Source organism: Lontra canadensis, unplaced genomic scaffold, assembly GCF_010015895.1.
Source record: "Lontra canadensis isolate GAN:19392208 unplaced genomic scaffold, GSC_riverotter_1.0 scaffold4, whole genome shotgun sequence".
Classification (NCBI taxonomy): Eukaryota; Metazoa; Chordata; class Mammalia; order Carnivora; family Mustelidae; genus Lontra; species Lontra canadensis.
Window position 1 is genome coordinate 51,732,905 of NW_022630998.1, and position 14,730 is coordinate 51,747,634.

General features: G+C 38.9%; 1 pseudogene; it reads right to left on the reverse strand.

Annotated features, from left to right (window-relative positions):
• Positions 1-1,091: 1,091 nt before the first annotated feature.
• LOC116859028 lies at positions 1,092-2,333 on the reverse strand (annotated as a pseudogene).
• Positions 2,334-14,730: the final 12,397 nt, after the last annotated feature.

Sequence of the window (14,730 nt, forward strand, 5' to 3'; positions counted from 1 at the left end):
ATTTTAGCCCTTCTCACCAGTGTGAAGTGGTATCTCACTGTGGTCTTGTTTGTAATTCCCTGATGCTGAGTGATGTGGAGCATGTGTCATGTGTCTGCTACCATTTGTATGTCTCCTTTGGAGAAATGTCTGTTCATGTCTTCTGTCCATTTCTTGACTGGGTTTTTGTTGTTTGGGTATTGATTTTTTTAAGTTTCTTTATAGATTTTAGATACTAGCCCTTTATCTGATAAGGCATTTGCAAATACATTCTCCTGTTCCATAGGTTACCTTTTAGTTTTTTTTACTATTTCTTTTGCGGTGCAAAAGCTTTTTATCTTGATGAAGTCCCAATAGTTCATTTTTGCCTTTTTGTTTCCCTTGTCTCTGGAGACATGTCCAGCAAAAAGTTGCTATGACCAAGGTCAAAGAGATTGTTGCCTGTGTTCTCCTCTAGGATTTTGATGGATTCCTGTCTTACATTTAGGTCTTGAATCCATTTGTGTATGGTATAGGAAAATGGTCCACTTTCATTCTTCTGCGTATGGCTTTTTCCAACACCATTTGTTAAGGACAATCTCTTCAACAAAGAAAGTTTTAAGTCAAGGCCTCACTAATTCCTACAGTATTAGTAATGCATCTCAGTTTTCAAAACTAACTTATTTTTTAAAAGCTTAAACTTAACTAAAAGATTTATAGTGAAAATAAACTAAAATGAACAAACATGAGAAATGTTCCTCTTTGAATTAGGGATCTAGGACCTTGAGTTTTCTAAAAAAAAGCATATCTTCCCAATGTATTCATGGTGATGTGGCATAAAAGATCCATTTAATTTATTTAAAACTACTTTAAATCAGATAACATCACTCTGAAGTACACTACCAAAATGTTAATTGAGAAAAGCTGAAAATAGTTTTAGTTTACTCAGTATCATATGCTAGAAGAACGTTTGCATGGGAAAACACTGAAGAGCTAATTTTTAAATAAGATTTCACAAACTTAAGGTGCAAAATGGGTCCCACAGCTTCTTCCTCTAGAGTAATAATTACTTTTCACTGCTTGTTGGCTGCTTGTGAAAATTTGATTGTAATAATTCAAATGCTCCTATAAAACTATTCATATCCACCCATGCTGTTCTGATTACCACAGCCAGCCCCATAACAGCAACTCACAAACTACCCCTCCAGGCCTCTATAAGTGGACTGGGCTGACACCCCCATGCCTTGCATCATCTTACTGCTGTATTCCCCATTGCTGGCCCCAGTTGTGGAATTCAGGAAAAGGTCAACATATCTGTGTTGCATGTTGGCCCAGTCTTTGGATATAGCTGCCACACACAGCTTCTTTGAGAGTGGCAAACTCAACATCAGCTTTACCTTTCATTCTTCCAACAGGACTAATCTCAATATAGACCCTCACAGGGTTGAATGGAGAGAAGAAGTTGAAATGTTGTTCTCTGTGGCTTTTTGTGGCAGCCCTCTCATGTGGACACAGTGTCCAGTAGTACTCTGTACAGAGAAGCCGCTGTCTCCATTGTCTGTGGTCATACATGTCCAAGAGATAGTAACTGAGGTCTTTTCCAAATAGATGGGTGGTGAAGCCGTATCACCGAGGCTGCTGTACTCCTCAGCCCCCATAGCCTGCACTATAAGCACCATACCTCATCCTCTCTAGGCCCACTTGTTTGACAGTGCCAGTATACCTCCTGGCTGTGCCAGAGTGGTCATAAAGCCAGCCGCTGTACAGACATGAACTTCAGAGGGTGATCTGAGAATGACTTAACTCCTTCCTGACTGCTCTTGAACTCTTCAGTATACCTATGCCCTTTTCTCTCCTTCTTCTTCCCTAGGGTCTTCTCACATAATTCCTATGAGGCAACCTGCACAAAGGCTTCCCCTGTAATCTTGTCTGTGGGATCCACAGGCAATGTGATCCCCTTTGGCACAATTTCCAACCCCAAGAAAGACTGAAGAATTTCTTCCTTGGTGCATCCAGTTAGGAGTCCTTGAAGTCACACAAAGCCAACATTGGCTGTGTAGGCACTGTTTCGACCTCTGTGCTTCAACACCCAGTCCATCTTCATTCTGTGGGACTTGAACACCTTAGTGTACTGGTATCCCATGCTTTCCTGGTCTTTTTTAAGGGCCATTTCTAACATCGCCTTCTGATTTGAGTTCAACAAAAGCCTTACCACTCCGCCTGGCTTCTCTAGTACCAGTGAAATGAATGCCTACAGTCCCATCATGAATTGTGTAGTCAGAAAGGAAATTCTGCACATCCTTAATAGAGCAGGACCAGGGCATGCCATGGAGCTTGACCACAAAACTTATACCTCCCTGGGGACCCAGCGTCATCGACACTTGAGAGGACAGACGTCAAACAAGCTGGGGTTCAGCGTTTTGTGGCTTAAGGAACAACCCGGGGAATAGGGGAGGGAGATATGTATGGTTGGAAACACTCCTAATAGGTAATGAATTGTACACTGAGGGAAGAGGACTGATTTCTATTTTCATCAAACAAGCACAGTTTTTAGCCAAAGGAGCTCCAATTCCATCTGACACTTAAAAACAGTGGGTTCTGGGGGAAATCCAGGTGCATCCTTTTTGTTATTAACCTCCAGCTCCAAGTCTCAAAGCTCCCACTCTTCTTCACATCCAGCACCTCGGTTGTCCCTCTAAGTACCTTCTTCTCCAGAAAGACATGGAACAGTCCAAGATAATTTAATTGACTTGAAGGGGAAGTTTTCCCAACATGGATAAATGTTTAAACCAATGTTTGCATGCCATTTTTTTTCAACGTCCATCAAATTAAGTTTGTAATCTCAACTTTAAATTGATCCTACTGCTGTCCAAAATGTCTTTATGGCAGAAGTGGACTAAAGTACCAGGCTGATTTGGGGGGAAAATAATTTTATCTGTAATGGAGAATGTGCAGCATCTTCTTCCAACATCTTTCATCCTGTCTTCACAGCCTGAATCATTCATCTCACAAATATGTTGAGTACCTAACATTTGCTGCCTGGAAATTTATGCTTTTCTTAACATATAAAGATGACAGACAGTCATTAGTCTATCATCAAGATCTAAAATTTATTTTCTTCTAGCTTGATGGTAAGCTCACTTAGTGTTGTTTTCAAGATGCCAGTTTGAGGCCATGGAAGAGAAAAAAGAGAGTTCCATACAGCCTGACCTGACCCTTGACTCATCATGATCCAACCAATGAGTTTTCATGCAAAAAACACAGCCCTTTTATGCAGTGCCTTTAACTGTGGTTTATCGGTAGAGATTAAATTATGGAACCACTAGCTGCATTACCAAATTTAGTCAAAGCATTTGCAATGAACTTTCTTTCTGATTCAGCAGTACTGAATTTTATTTTGTTTTTCCCAATTAAACAAAATGTCTCAACCATGACTAGAAAAGGAAGGAGGGGGGAAATCAACCACTGACCTTTTCCAATATCTGGGCAAACCTCATCTTTTCAGATTATATACTGTATGTGTGTATGTGTGTGTGTGTGTGTATACATATATGTATATATGTATGTGTGTGTGTGTGTGTGTGTGTATATATATATATTTATATATTCTGTGTAAGTAGTGTGTGTATATATTAATGCCTGAGGACTTGGAGGAGGCAATGACAGAAAAGAAGGCATTGATTTCAAGAGTGGTCAACAGTGCTCGCCCTGCTTATCCTGTATTGAGGTCTGGTTCCTGGCACTTCCCTCAACTATCACAAATTCTGATGTCTCAGGTTCTGACTTTACTTCAGAACTTTTATATTTATTGTGTTGAAAATCTGCTTCCCTTACCATCTTCCTTCAAACTGGTTCTAATTCCTGTGTTGCAGCTTGACAATCAAGACAGCAGGTAGAATGAAAAGGAGTTACACTTTCGAAGCTCTGCTGCTTAACTGGGCTTTGCAGAAGCCGGGTTGGTGGGGCGTTCTCTAGACATCACTCACAACACAGGATTGTCTCTCTGTGAGTGGTCACTTGCAAAGATTGGCTCTGCCTAAAATTAGCCAAAAGGTTTATGGAGTTTCGATGTGGCTTATTTACTTTTTTATTGTAGTAAAACTCATTTTCATAAAATACGCCATCTAATCTGAAAGTGTGCAATTCAGTGGCTTTTAACACATTCACAATATGGTGCAACCATCACCACTATCTAGTTCCAGAATATGTTCATCACTCATAAGGAAATTCCAAGCCCCTTTATGCTGGAACCCCCTTCACCAGCCCCTGGCAACCACTAATCTGCTTTCCACCTTTATGGACTTATTTATTCTAGATATTTCATACAAATGCAGTTATATAAAACGTAGCCTTTTGTCTGGCTTCTTTCACTTGCCATAATGTTTTCAAGGTGAGTTCATATTGTAACATTTAGTGGTACTTCATTACTTTTCTTGGCTGTATTATATGGATGTACCATATTTATCCATTCATTAGTTGATGGACATTTGGAGTGTTTAGATTTTTTGAGTACTGTGGTGCTGCTGTGAACATTCATGTACCAACTTTTGTTTGAAGATCTGTTTTCATTTCTTTTGTGTCTATACCTATATGGTAGTTCTATGTTGAACTCTGAGGAACCTCCATACTGTTAACAACAGCAGGTGTACAGTTTTACATTCCTGCCAGCAATGTGTGAGGGTTCCATTTTCTCTGGATGGTTACCAAAACTTTGTTAATTTCCAGTGTTCTTTATTATACCTATCCTAGTGGATGTAAAGTGGTATTTCATTGTGCTTTTGACTTGCATTTCTTTAAGAGTAACAATGTTCATTTTTTTTCATGTGCTTATTGACCGTGTGTTATCTTCTTTGGAGAAATGTCTATTCAAGCCCTTTTGCCCATTAAAAAAATTTTTTTTTGAGATTTTATTTATTTATTTGACACAGAGAGTGTGAGCGTGCACAGCAGGGGGAGCAGCAGAGGGAGAGGGAAGAAGCAGACTTCCTGCTGAGGAGGGAGCCTGACATGGGGTTCTGTCCCAGAACCATGGGATCATGACCTGAGCTGAAGGCAGATGCTTAACTGACTGAGCCACCCAGGTACCCCATCTTTTTACCCATTTATAACTCAAATTTGTCAAAGTTCTTTATATATTCGGGATACTAGACCCTTATCAGATACACGATTTGCAAACGCTTTCTCCCTTTCTCTTTTTACTTTCGACAGAGTCCTTTGATACTTGTGTATGAGTTTTACAGAGCTGGCCCCAAGTAAAATTTGAAGGAGTATCTTTAGTCAGTCAGTCAGTGTCTCTCTCCTGACTTTGCCCTCTTTTTTTAAATTTTGATTTATTTTATTTCATTTTTTAAATTTCCTTTCAGTGAACCAGCATTCATTGTTTATGTACCACACCCAGTGTTCCATGCAATATGTGCCCTCTCTGATACCCACCACTAGGCTCACCCGACCTCCCACCCCTAGCCCCTTCAAAACCCTCAGATCGTTTTTCAGAGTCCATAGTCTCTCATGGTTCGTCTCCCCCTCCAGTTTCCCCCAACTCCCTTCTCCTCTCCATCTTCCCATGTTCCCTCTTTCACTTTTCTTCACTCACTTCCAGTTTCTTCATTTCTCTTATACTATACTCCCCAAAGACCAGGGGAAAAAAAAAAAAAAAAAAAAAAAAACAACCCTTTCTGTTAAATTCATTCACATTGGCATGTAAATGACTAATAAGGCCTAATGACTTACTCTCCCACCAAAGGTGTTAGCATGTCAGTAACTGAAAAGAAAGCAAAGGAATTCATGAAATACTGGACATTGATGAACACAGTAGGCTGAGATCATGGGACACCTTTATGGTGCTCCTGAAATCACACTAAGTTAACACTTCCAGTTCTACTTAAAATAAGGATTGTAATCACAGATCTGAGGTTTCACAAAACCAATCTGGTCCTCTGTAAAACTCTGTACTAAGCCTGTGGGGCTTCTGTGGGCGAACACTGTGCCAAGCACATTAGTAATTAAGCCTCAACGTTGTTCTGTTCTTAAACAGCCAGTAGTTCAGATGCTTTTAGAAAATAGACACTCTCCTTGAGTTTCATCTATTGGACGACTAACGTCACTTCGGAGCTCTCATCCTTATATATCTTCAGAGCACCATGAACTGCACTGAACATGGTTGCATTTTCTTATTCCTGAACCATATTGTCCTGGGGCTGAAATGAATCTATAGCTTCTTAGCCTTCCATGCCTGCTTGGGTACCCATTGAGTCTTCTCCGTCATTCCCTGGACATTCTTCGTTTCAGTATCACAGAGGCTGTTGACAGCTCTAATGATTATGTTTGAAGACAAAACCTAAATTACCCTAATCAGCCTGCTCTGAGGCTGGCAGGTATGTGGTGCTGTCACAGCGAGTTGGTGATATACAATCTGCCCTGAATAGAGCTTTCTTCCAGCTGCTCTGACAGGGCCACCTGCCGTCTGTGCCCCACTTCCTGCCAGGAAGCTCTGTGACCTTCAGTGGCCAATGCCAAGTGATTAGAAAGCTGGTAGCATTTGTGCCAGGACCTTTGTCTCTGTGGGTTTTGTTTGCTGCGACAGAGAATCAGGAAGTTCCAGAAAAGAACTAAAGAGATGTTTTCTCCTTATCCAAAGATACAGAGTAAGGATTCTGTCTATACAAAGGTGATGAGAAGTAGCTCAGGGCAAGCCTTTCCTTTCTCAGACTTGTGCAAGTAAGATTTGGCTAACAAATCTCTCAAAATATGCAAGCACCTTTGAGCTGCTTATGAGAAAAGAGACAGGAGAATCTAATAAGATAAATCTAAAAGTTAAAAACCAGACCAGCTTAACAATGAGTAATTGGAAAGTGAAATTTTTAAAAATACCGTTCCAAAAATATGAAAGCACAGGAATAAGTCTGATAAAAGATGTGTAAGACCTGTAAAAAAAAAACAAAAACAAAAACAAAAAAAAACTGAATAAAAATAAAAACGGAGAAAGATTATAGAGGATCAAAGTAAGTGAAGACATACATCTTATTCATGAATCAGATGACTCAGCATTGTAAAGATGTCAGTTCTCTGTAAAATGATCTATAGACTCAAAACAATCCTAAACAAAATTCTAAGAGACGTCTTTGTAGAAATTAATGAGTTGACTTGAAAATTTGTATGAAAGTGCAAAGGATAACCAAAATAACCAAAGCAAATTTGAAAAAAGAAGAAAGTTGGAGGGCTAATGCTGCCTGATTTCAAGACTTAGAAAGCTAGGGTATGAAGATAGTGTGGCAATGGTGTAAAGATACAGTAGAAAAGAATAGAGAGCCTAGAAACAGACCTACTCACATATGTGATTTTCAACAAAGTCACAAAGACAAGTCAATGGAGAAAGTATAGTTTTTTCAACAAAACCTGCTGGAATAATTGGATATCCACATACAGAAATATGAATCTTGATCCACAGTTTGTATAATATGCGCAAGTTAACTCAAATGGTTCATAGACTTAAAGTTTAAACCTACAAGAGTACAAAACTTCTAGAAGAAAACATGGGAGAAAAATGTTTGTGACCTTGGGTTAGACAAAGATTTTGATCAATAAAAGAAAATACTGCCAAGTTAAACTTCATAAAAATTAAAACCTATGCTCTTTAAAGATATCATTATCAAAATGATCAGACTAGATACAAACTGGGAGAAAATGTTTAAAATATGTTTTTCCTAAAGGATTTGCATCAAAAACATGTAAAGAACACTCAGACTCAATAATAAGAAAATAAACAATTGCAAAAATGCATAAAAGATTTGAATAAAGTCTAAATCCTAGAAAGAAGACCATTATCACAATCAATGTCAAGAAATAACACACCCACACTCAGCCCTTTAGTAGGATTGTCTAGAACAGCTGTGGCAGGAATAGTAACAACAAGCAGCTCTGATTTGGGAAGAGTTTCCACCCAATCCATTGTTTTACCTAAAGGTTCTCAACCTTTCCAAAGAAGATACAAAGATAGAAATAAACGTGGAAAAATGTTCAACATCCTTAGTCATTAGGGAAGTATAAATTAAAACTACAGTTAAATATCACTACGTACTTATAAGAATAGCTAAAATTAATAAGCCTGACCATATGAAATGTTGATGAGAATGTAGAACAGAAACGGTCATAAACTGTTCGTTGGAATGTAATTTGGTTCAATCATTCTAGAAAACACTTTGGCAGTTTCTTAAAAAGCTAAAATACTAAGAGATATTTTCATACCCTTGTTCACAAAACTATTTACAGTAGCCAAAAGTGGAAGCAACTCAGATATCCATGGGTAGATGAAGAGATAAAGTGTGGTCTATACACACAATGGGATATTAGTGAGCCTTAAAAAGGAAGAGAATCCTGTCACATGCTATAATATAAAAGAAACTTGAGGATTTGTGGTTAGTGAGATAAGCCAGTCACAAAAAGACAAATTCTGAATGATTTTGGTTATCTAAAATAATCAAGTTCATAGATACAGAAAGTGGAACAGTGGTTACCAGGGATTGAGGGGAGTGGGGAAAGGGAGTTGTCTAGTGGATATAAAGTTTGAGATTTACAAGATGAGGTTTTAGAGATCTGTTTCATAATATGTGAATATACTTAATACTGCTGAACTTTGCATTTAAAAGTGGTTAGATTTTAAGTTGTGTAAAAATTTTTTTTAAAGATTTTATTTATTTCTTTGAGAGAGAGACAGTGAGAGAGAGCATGAGAGGGGAGAAGGTCAGAAGGAGAAGCAGACTCCCCTTGGAGCTGGGAGCCTGATGTGGGACTCGATCCCAGGACTCCAGGATCATGACCCGAGCTGAAGACAGTTGTTAAACCAACTGAGCCATCCAGGCACCCTAAGTTGTGTAAAATTTAATGGTAAATTTTATGTTGTGTATTTTTAACCATAAAAATGAAGAAAAAGTTAAACATACTATATGATATAGTCATTCCACTCCTAGGTATTTACTTATGAGAAATGAAAGCACTTATTCATACAAAAACTTGCACAAAAATGTTCATAGAAGCCTTATTTGTAACATCCAGAAGCCAGAAACAACCCAAATATCTACGAACAAATGGATGGAGACACAGATTGTGCTATTAATGTAATTGTTTCTGGACTCTTGGTTCTGTTCCTTTGGTTTATACATCTGTCCTTATGCTCATACCACACTGTCTTGATTATTGTAGTTTTGTAGTAAGCTTTAACATTGGGAAATATCAATTCTCCAACCTTGTTCTTTTTCAAGATCATTACCTATTCTGGGATTGCATTAAATCTATATATCAATATATCAATATATCTCTAACAATAGAAATCCAGAAGTCTCTCCCAGAAACCTCTATAAATAGTAAATTGCCCTTTCATATTTGATCATTTTATTAAATCAAGCCATTTTCTTTTTACTTTGTTCCTAAATCTGGGTAATCCCTTTTATGAACTTAAAGAATTTTACTAAGTAGAATTACATGTTTTTTATTTGGTATTATTTATCTTTATTACTTTCATATTTCATTAAAAGCCTAGTCTTTCAAAGGCAGCTGAGTGGTTCAGTAGGTTAAGTGTACAGCTCTTGATTTCAGCTTAGTCTGTATCTTATGGCTCCTGAGAGCCAGCCCTGAATTTGGGCTCTGTGCTCAATGGGGCATCTGCTTGAGATTCTCTCCCTCTGCTCCTCCCCCCATACATGCTCTCTCTCTCTCTTTCAAGTACATAAATCTTAAAAAAACAAAACAAAACAAAACCTATACTTTCACTTTTAGTTTCTCTGGGTTTCCCTTAGAATCTGTCACAATAGGTCCAAAAAGAAGATGGTAGTATATGGCTTTGAAGCCCACTACCAGCGTTTCTTCTTTGTTGCTGTGTTGTCTTCATTTGAGACCCTTAAAGATAAGGATACTGTGGGTTGAGCTATAGCAAATTCGGCTCAGATCCTGTTACGTTACAAAAGAACATCCCAAGAATGCCAAATTTGTGTGTGCTAATCCTGAGCTTTCACAGGCTTGCTTTCACTTCCTGGAAAAGCCTCTTGATGGCTTTGGACCTTGAAAATCATTGGGCTGCAAAAAGGAATGGTGACACAAGGAGAGAAGGACACACAGAGACACTTTCTTAATAAAGCACTGACCTTCCCTCACCCATAAGGCCTCAGTGTCCTCACTGTCAGTCCTGTGTCAACAAAGAACCCTGGACAAAGCAGTGTGCCTGACCAGGGGGTTGGAGTGGCTGAAAAGAAAGACCATGGGAGAAGACTGAAGGAAGTTTCAAGGACAGAAAATTAGCCCTGTGAAGCATATTTACTCCTTGCCTCTGCTATGTTGGATTCCAACCCAAGCTAAGAAGCAACTGTGTAGAAATGAAAGGGCTTGTTGTTGGCTAGAGGTCATCAATAACAGAAGATTTAAGAATGTGAATGTGCAAGGAGTGATGATGAAGTCCAAAATATTGAAAAAGAGGACCATTATTATAGTCAGTCTCAAGAAAGAACACACCCACACTCAGTCCTTTAGTACCATTGTCTAGAACAGCTGCAACAGGAACAGTAACAACAAGTAATTCTGACTTGGGGATAGATGCCACCCAATCCATTGTTTCACCTAAAGGTCTTCAATCTTCCCACCCCAGAATCTCACTATCATGCACTCATTTTACTGCCAGCCTTAAGGAAGGGAACTGTAGCTCAGGACATGGCTGACAGCTTCACTTGGAGAAGTCTTACTCAGAGCCCTCTAAAGTATGTGGTCTTTGCTCTCCCTGAAGTGGTTTGCCTGCTGGGCTTCTGTGGTCCCAAAACAGTGGCATCTGCTAACCCTATATTCACCTAAAAGGGCATGTTGTCTCTACTCTGTGCCATCCTGCTACCCAGTTACATCCCCCTTTTTAAGACCTCCATTTCCTCAGTCAAGATGTTGGCCTAAGTTGGCTGCTAAGTTCTTTGCACAGTGTATGTCCCATGACATTTGGAAAGTACTTGGCTTGGGATCTAGTGCCAACTATTACCTGCCCTTACCAGAGCTTTCTCCACTTTAGGTGCCCAAACCAGAGACCTTGAAGCCATCCTTGATTCTCTTCTCTCACACACACCCTTTGTCTAATCCAGCTGCTGATGCTGGCAGTTCTACCTTTAAAATGTATCCCACATCTAAACACTTCTGACCACCTTCATCCCCCTACCTTCATCTCTTACCTGCAATATTACACCAGCCTCGCCATTGGTCTTTCTACTCCTGCTCCCTTTGGACAATTCTTTACTTTGCAGCCAGAGTGATCCCATTACAGTGTGAGTCAGATCACATTACCCCTCCACTTAAAACCTACCAAGTCCCCCTTATTTCACTCAGAGTAGAAGCCAAACACCTTCTAGAGCTTTTAAGACTCCTGCCTCAGGGCCTCTGCACTTTCTGTTCTCCTTGGTTCTACACTTTATGCCAAATGTCCACATAACTCTCTCCTTCACCTCCCTTGAGAATTTATTCAATGATCACCTTCTCATTTGGGTCTATGATGGCAACCCAACTTAAAATGGTAATGCCCCCTACATCCCCTGTCCCTCGGCCCTGCTGTGCATCCTCCACAGTACTTCCAACATGCTGCATGTTGCATTTGTTTTCTCCCTACCTCAATTAGAATGTTTGACAAATGAGAACAGGGATTTTTGTTTGTTTTTTTGCTGATGTATCCCCAGTGCTTAGACCATAATCTGACACTTGGAAGGCTCTGAGAACTATTTAACTAGATTAATGAAATGAGGAACAGCAAGTTCTTTCTTGCATGGAAGTGGTAGAGTAGCATATATTTTCTTTCCCTCATTCCTCAGTCTCATTCCCTTATCTCAGCTTACATTTGCCGCTCATTTCTTAAATGTGATATTTCTTGGAAGTAGCATGAGGAGGGACCACATTCCAATGGCGGTCTGCAGGGCTAGTCCTTGGACTAGAAGTATACCTCATATTACATAACACTGCATTTCTCTACAGACAAATCCACTCCAGCCTCTTTTCTGTGTCTCGAGCTTCTTTGTATGGCTGGCATTCCTAGGTCATGTTAGAACTTGCCTGTTTGAGAAGCCAAAATTGAGATTTGGGAATCAATATTTTGAAAGTCCATGACAAATACCCAGATAAATCCATCCAAAACTGAGCTTCCAATCCTCTTTAGTTTTGAACTTCAAATCTAAAATGTCTTTTAAACTTCGAAGTGGAGAGGTTCAATAGGCAGATACATGTGCCAAAATCTGTGAGGAAAGAAAAAAAATGGTTTGTTAAAAGAGTCATGGTGATAAGAGCCTATGTGTAGAAACTTGAGGTTGAATCAGATGTAAAAAGTATCTCTCAATTACTCCCTCTCTCCCTCACTCACTCTTTCATTCATTTATTCACTCAATATCCCTGTGACACAGATTCTTCATGGAATAACCTTCAAACACACATAGCACCAAAACTAAACTTAAAAATGATTTTTTAAAAAATTCAACTTAGTTAACATATAATGTGTTATTAGTTTCAGAGGTAGACTTCAGTGATTCATCAGTTGCATATAACACCCAGTGCTCATTCCATCAAGTGCCCTCTTTAATGCCCATCACCAAGTTCCCCCAACCCCCTCCCACCTGCCCTCCAATAACCCTTAGTTTGTTTCCTATACTTAATAGTCCCTTATGGTTTTATTAGAGAAGAGGAGCCAGAAGATCCATCAATCATCCCACCCCTCAGCTTCCCTCTCTTGCTCCTAGGGAGGGTACCACACCAACTGGAAAGTGAGTTTTTCTTTCACATTGGAATTTCCTGGTGAACAAAATTCCCCACTTCATTATATGTTATAATGACAAAGAGTTACAGTGAACCAATAGTTACAAGTAGCTCAGAACTCCTATGGAGATATAAAGAGACTTATGCTCTAAAACAGAAGTTCTCAACACAATCTACATATTCTCACCTGGGGCTCTTTTTTAAACTATGGCTATCCATACCCATCCTAGATAATCATATTTAATTGGTCCAGCATAGGTCCTGGTAATAAGTGGTTTTTAGAAGCTTCCCCAGTTTATTCTTATGTGTAGCCAAGGTTAACAATTATTGGTCTAAACAAAAACCGTAACCTAGTCTATTTGTTAGGCCACCGAAATGCAGTGATTTTTTTTTTAATACAGTGACTTTAATTTGAGATTTAAATAATGATGAACAGATGAAGTGAGAAGTAGAAAGATGTAAGGGAGCATTCCAGGCAATGGGTATACCCATGAATACCATGCTAGAATGGATGTTCTGGTTTTAGAAAGCCAAGAGCAAACTCTACAGCCATTTTAGCTGTTCTTTAACACAGAGGTGTGATGCCCAAAAGAAGAACATTCCTGATTTCCCACAAAGTCATATAGGAAATGAGTTAAAGAATCTGGACTCTGGGATCAAAACTGAGGGTTACAGAAGGGAAGGGGGTGGAGGAATGGGGTAGCCAGGTGATGGGAATAAGGAGGGCACATATGGTGATGAGTGCTGGGTGTTATATGCAACTAATGAATTATTGAACACTACATCAAAAACTAATGATAAATTACATGATGGTTAACTGAACTTAATAAAAAAATAAAAATAAATTAAGTACCTTCTATAATACATGAAAAAAAAAGAAGAAGAGAAAAGAAAACACCATCATATAGAGCTGGCACTGCTGCAGGACTGATTGGGTATATACCTAACAAAGGAATAGGTCTTTTCACTTCCCTCAGTACAGATTTAGTTTGCAATTTTTGCTCATGTATCTACTGTGTTTGGGATTAATACCGTAGGACCATACCTCAGGACCTTCAAAAGGAATGCTAATGCATATAATTCCACCTTGACTTTATGAGTTTTCAGAGACAAAACCAAGACCCTCTGGGGACAGGATACTGGAACTATCCTATAAAAAGGTGTTCTTACTTAACAGTTATCCTATTTGGTGAGGCAAGAGGTAGAAAAATGTCACATTAACAAAGAAAATGCAGGATTTGAATTTCATATTTCTAAAAGGTACAGGAAAGAATGACCTTTATTGCACCTTTCCCCATCTTCTGAGGAGCAGGGGCCAGTAATCATTTTAACCCTCACAGGCTCTGAACAGAGTTTTGTTCATAGTATAATCATGTCTGGGGCACAGTTTGATAGGTGTGCAAATCTCCATTCCCCTTGTTCTAAATATTTTTTGTTTATCTATAGCTTTTGTCCTTGTCTTCCAATTGCTAATGGTTTGGGAAAATTAATGACCCAGGAGATAAACAAACAGGTTTTGTTTCTGAACATAAAATCTTTATGGTCCTGCCAAAGATTTTTTTTTTCTACACTATGTATTTCCCTCTTTCGCTGAGGAGAAAAATGATGCTTGCAGGAAATATTTATCTTCTCGTATGCCTTATGCAAGTCATGAGGGAAATAGAAATTAGAACGACCTTAAATCCTTGCACCATATTGTGTCTTTACTTCAGCCATTATGGTATCAGGGGACAGGGGAGTGGGAGAGGAATGATGTTAAAATAATGTGAACTTGGGGTAGAAGTTTCCAACGTAAACATCTTCTGAATTTCTTCTTTACTCTGAAATGAATTACTTGAAACAAATCACTCTGTCATAATACGTTTTTTGTTTTACCAGGCCAAAGAGAAGAGATTTATTTTCAAACTGTAGCAGATATTTGGGGTCATAAACAAATCTTAGTGGTTAGTGCTCCCAGAACATTTGATGCCACCTCTTTGAATTCATATAGTCAATAAAATATATATATTCAACTTA